The following is a 6,000-nucleotide window of genomic DNA, read 5'->3' on the forward strand; positions in this document are numbered from 1 at the left end:
ATTAATCAAATCAGAGTTAAACAAATATAGATTGAACACACGATGTAAATATGATCTGGTTTCATCTCTATTATGTTTTCAACTGTTACAGAGAGTTCATAGAAAAGTTCATACAAAGATTCTTATCTAACTCTAAGTAATATCCCTATTTATAGGAAACATGAAAGCACACAAAAAAATTACAAGGACTGAACAGTACGCTTCGTTACAAATGTGCCTTGTAAAATAAACTTATAACTTCGACATATTACAAAAGGTCTTCGACCCTTACACAAAGGGTTTTTTCAGTTACGAATTTTCCAACTTTTCTTCTTTCATTCAATTTCAAACAAGCATTTACAGAAAACATGAATCTAGGGTGAATGTAATCATGAACCAATGGCTTTGATACCATTGGTGGGTTTTCTACGCATCAAATACACTCTAAACTAGGTAGCAAAAAAATCGAAACTACGATATACCTAAGTGTACATGCAACCTATGGATCTATGGTTTCATGCTAATTATATCTACCCTATGAAAACAATAAAAACAAAAGGAATAAAAACATACCTCTTATGTAGCCCTTGATCTCCATGCTTGTTATCTTGATCCTCCATGAAGTTGCTTGGATGAGAAGACCCAAACCAAAATCCCTTTAATGGTATCACACCCAATTACACCAAAGAGTGGAATAAAAATAACTAGGAGAAGGGGTCAATTTCACAAACCCTAAGAGGGTTAGAAATCGTCCCTAAGAGGGGGAGGAAGAAGGGTTGGTGAAACTTCAAGCCAAGGTGCAAGGAATAATGAAATCCCTAAGGCCCTATTTATAGTCTTGGATCCCTTACTAGGTTTTGTACTCCTTCCCATGTGGTATAGGAGCCTAACCACAGAATTCAATCCTTTTCCCATGTGGGATGGAGTGATTTTCATCCAACCCTAATTTCCATTAGGGTATAAGAATATTCCTGATAAACCAACAATTGATTAATTGAATATTCAACGCTTTAATTAATAAAACTGTTAATTAATTCCCAAAATATATATCCAATTAGTATCTAATTAATTATTAAACATAATAATTAATAAACCAATTTCTCCTTTATTTATTCTACTCAATTTGGGTCTTGAGGCAACCCATTGAGTGTTGCATCAGCGAAAGTACATGCTGCAAATTGTAGGTACACGTTCTAGCGGTCCCTACATGGCCTTCATTTCTAACTCCATCTCTTATGACATTAGATAGAGCCGCAGCAGTTCTTTGAGCTATGATTTCTTCTAGTTGTGCTGTACCTATTGGGGGGTTTGGTTCTGGTGGTTGTTGTGGTGCTGATGGTTGGTTAGGGTTTAACCGATTACTTCTTCTAGGCATTTTGTTTTAGTTCCTAAAATAATAAGAATTTTATGAGTTTTGTTAATTATTTAATACACGAGTACTAAATACTTCAATTATTCTTCAAAGTGTAAAACATAATGGACAACATAATGATTACTATAATATATGCTTCATATTACTACCAGTGGTTACATCAGTTTATTTAGGCTTATAAGAGAAAAGTTTCTATAAACATTACAAAATTTGCAAGGTTTTCTACATCCTTGCTATAAACTTTCCCTCTTTTCGCCTTAACTAGTCTGATTTCTCTATTTACACAACCACTAGTTTTAGCTCATCTACCAGAAACCTAAATGATGAACTAGCATGTCAGTGACATTAACCACTTTCTCCTCAAGTGCTTGAGTTCTCTGCTCAAGACTTCCCGTGCGTTCTTCATTTCTTGAGGTTTGATTGTAGAGCTCTAACTCTGCAATCCTTGCATCGTGAGTAATCATGTCGTTATAGGCGAAATTTATACGATGATGGACATCCATCACCGATTCCTGATCTCGCGTCCTTTGTCCTTCTATCCTTCGTACTCTTCCAGAGAGATGAGTAGCCCTTCCTTTTACAATTTCCATCTTATCTTCAATTTTCACACTTTTCTCAAACAATTGAGATAAAGTGTTAGCTTCAGAAGAATGTGGGAGATGTGGTCGAGATGATTGACCAGTCTCATACATCTTAGAAGCTCTTTCTTTAGCCACCCACCTATCAACGGTTTGTGCGATCCGTGCAGGTTCATCTTGAACTCTACGACTTCCTAAAGATGTCGCCTTCTGACTCTTCTTAATCCTTTGCCATATCGGTATAGATTTACGTGCTGTGCGTTTCATTTTTACTCCTCCTAGAACTTTACGGTAAAGAGTGTTCAGTGGTGGTAAAGATGATGCCACCGACTCTGTCTCCTCCATGGATTCGCTTTCTTCCATTGGTTCACTCTCTTCCCATTCGTTGGAGGGTAAAGGTGCTCCATCGTCAGAAGGTATTGGATGAAAGGTGGTTGGATTTATAGGGTAGTAAGGATCGCCTACCATCATGGCGAATGAAACTTCCTCTTCTTCATCCGTATCCTCAATGATTATCCATTCTCGTGAATGTGTCATGTCGAATTCCTATACGTTTTGGATCACCAAGAGTTTTAGTCTATCAAATATTACTCCCAAATTAAATAGTTCATATGATCTGATCATAATAAAATGTAGTTGCGCATTTACACCTAATTGTGATAGGATATACTCACATATAAACTTTAGTTGGAATATTTGATCTAAATCCTTGAGATTAAAAACATTCCGGGTATTAAGGTGTATTCTCATCGCGGGTCTGAGTCTTTATATATGACTCTATATTCTTATTTATTGTATTCACGCTTTAAATATTGTTTGTTACTTCAGGTCTATCTGATAAGGCTCCGGCCAGTCAGGACAGTCGAAAGGGCAGGATCATTTTAGCATATAGCCGTTCTGAAATCCAGCAACCCAAATCGACATGTCTATCCTTGTCACCGCTCCCTTAAGTAGTCCTTCAGTAGAATAATTAATAATACTTTTTATTTATAGGCTAAGGGATATACCTAAACCTAATAGAGTAAGCCCTAAACTATAGACGTGCTTTCCTAAGAAAGTACTAGTTCACTATAGTTAATAGCTCTGATACCAATTTCTGTCACACCCCCAGCCATCGGCGGAAACACCGGGTAGTGTAACGTTATTCTTCGTATCACAGTTATATAACATACATTGAACAGTACTAAAGAAAATACATACCTTTATTGATAACTGAAAGTTACATAACTATTTTTCTAGGACCTATTACATAATATCCGACTATGGCATACTTCTTAATGAACAGAAAGGTAATAGTAAAACTTCTTCTGTTCGAATACATACCAGCTTTTCAAGTTCCTGAAAACACATGCATTTTAAAATACGTCAACATAAAGTTGGTGAGTCCACAGGTTTTGACTCCATAAAATAATACATTTTCCACGTTCAAAAGTATAGTTTTGAAAGTATCATTTTAACTCTCCAACATTTAGTATGTATATTAGGTATAATAGTTTACTTATCAATTAAGTGTTATACCTAAACATTCCTTAATCCTAAGGTATAAGTAGGGGGAAACTTATACTTAACATTAATACTTGTATACGACAAAGTATAATGTTTCTAACAATTTGCTACCATGAGCCTGTAACCGCTGCTATGACATAATACCTCTGATAGAACACACTCATGATTTACCATGAGAAACAAACACACTCATGATTTACCATGAGAAACAACACCGTATGCTTCATCGATGCCGGAACAATAACAAATAAAAGGATAGTTCATCACTCGCTTTTGGTTGACTGTAGCTAACAGTCACAAGTGGGGTGGTCAACCCGTAAACTAATTATACACGACTTCCTCGCTCACACGGTATTAACGGTTACAGTTCAGAGGATTTCCGCTAAGATCCCCAATCTTAGTTGATGAATAAAATTACTCATGTAGACTTCGACGACTTCCTATAGCTCTAACAACAAAAGCATTTTCATGTCTAAAACCCTAAGTCACTAGACTATGCTTTTAAACATTATTCCTAACTTCATAACATTTAGGCAGTATAACAGCTATATCTTGAAGTAAAACCAGGTTTTATCTTGACCTAAAACCAATAATAACAACATATAATGTTCCTAGTTTTATCTTGACATAAAACTATCAATAACAATACTAAGTGTTATCTTAACATAAAACTAACAATAACAACATATAACATATCCAATTTTATCTTGACATAAAACCAATAATAGCAACATACTTTATAACTTAACATATAGAACTTCCGAATATAACTTCGGAACTATATCGCACACAACATATATACAGAATCCTAAGCATAACTCAAGATCTACATTAGTAAAATAACATGCCGACAGGTTGATAATAGTTGTATATATTCAAAATATTATATTTAGAACAACTATACCTAGCTAATATAACTATATATTATCATAATGACATAATAATAATGTATATATAATATTTAGCATGCGTTTTCCCCTGAAATATTAGAAAGTGGGGCCGTGAAACTCACCCTGGTAGCGTGATTTTATGTTATCTAAGCAAAAACGGTCAGCGTACGTGGTCGTCGGGGCTCGGGATGTAAGATAGCCTCAGCAAAGGATAGAGGAGAAAGAAGTTTAGGTGTAAGAATGGCTGAGGTGAGACCTGCTATTTATAGTAGGGATTTTGGACCCCCACGTCGTGGGTTTTGGACCCCCACGTCGTGACTTAGGATCTTATCCTCGTAGACTTGCCATTTGCGTTCCTAGCTTCGGAAGGTGTCATGTGACTCATCACGTCGTGGGATATCTTTGCTCACGTCGTGAACTTGGATCTTATCCCCTCGCAGCCTCGTCACACACCTTCTAGATTCCGAGATGTGGATAACTGACTCCCCACGCCGTGAGCTCTGTGCCCACGTCGTGAGTTGAGTCAGATTAGGGTTTCTGACAACTTAATCTTTGGAAGGTCGTAACTTTCACATACGAACTTCGTTTTTGACGTTCTTTATATGCACGCGTAGGTATTTACAACTACTACAACTCTCTTTTAGACTCCAATAGCTAATTCTAAGCCTATTTTAAATTCCTCTTATTATAGAGATTTATAGTATTCGGTTTATCATAACTTCTTCATGCGAAGTCAGATTCAAACATTCTCTATATTTTTGGAATCGTATGGGCGTATACTTTGAGTTGTATCATAAAGAAAGTTCATATTTGTATTAGAATTTATCATGAACTACATAGCACTCTTATCACATTACTAGGTTAATATAATCACATTACATGATTGGCATAATCACATGTGATTGTCTATTGACCTATTTTGACTAGTGTTACATTCTTCCCCCGTTAGAATAATTTCGTCCCGAAACTTATCTTATGGATGGGGTTTCGTCAAACAGTTGGGGTATTTTTCTTTCATCTGATCTTTACGTTCCCAAGTAAATTCAGGTCCTCGTAAAGAGTTCCATCGAACTTTCACTATGGGAATACGACTTTGCTTTAATCGTTTGACTTCTCGATCCATAATCTCAACAGGTTCTTCTACAAAGTTGAGTTTCGTATTGACTTGTATCTCTTCGAGAGGTATAACAAGAGTGTCATCGGAAAGACATCTTTTGAGATTTGATACGTGAAAAAGATCGTGCACATTACTTAGCTCTTGTGGCAACTTAAGTTGGTATGCGACAGAACCAATTCTTGCTAGAATTTCAAAAGGTCCTATATACCGTGGGTTTAGTTTGCCTCGTTTCCCGAATCGAATTACACCTTTCCAAGGAGAGACCTTCAACATTACTTTATCTCCAACTTGGAATTCTAAAGGCTTACGTCTTACGTCAGCATAGCTCTTTTGACGATCACGTACAGCCTTTAATCGATCCTTAATTTGCACGATCTTTTTAGTTGTCTCGTGGATTATTTCTGGTCCAGTATGTAAGGTATCGCCTGTACGTTCTCTAGCCATCTTGCTTATCTCCAACTTCTTCCCAACACACTGGGGAACGACATTTTCGTCCATAAAGTGCCTCAAACGGTGCAGCCTTGATGCTGGTGTGATGACTATTGTTGTAGGAAAACT

Source organism: Lactuca virosa, chromosome 9 (genome assembly GCF_052849685.1).
Source record: "Lactuca virosa cultivar CGN04683 chromosome 9, Lactuca_virosa_CGN04683_v6, whole genome shotgun sequence".
Lineage (NCBI taxonomy): Eukaryota > Viridiplantae > Streptophyta > Magnoliopsida > Asterales > Asteraceae > Lactuca > Lactuca virosa.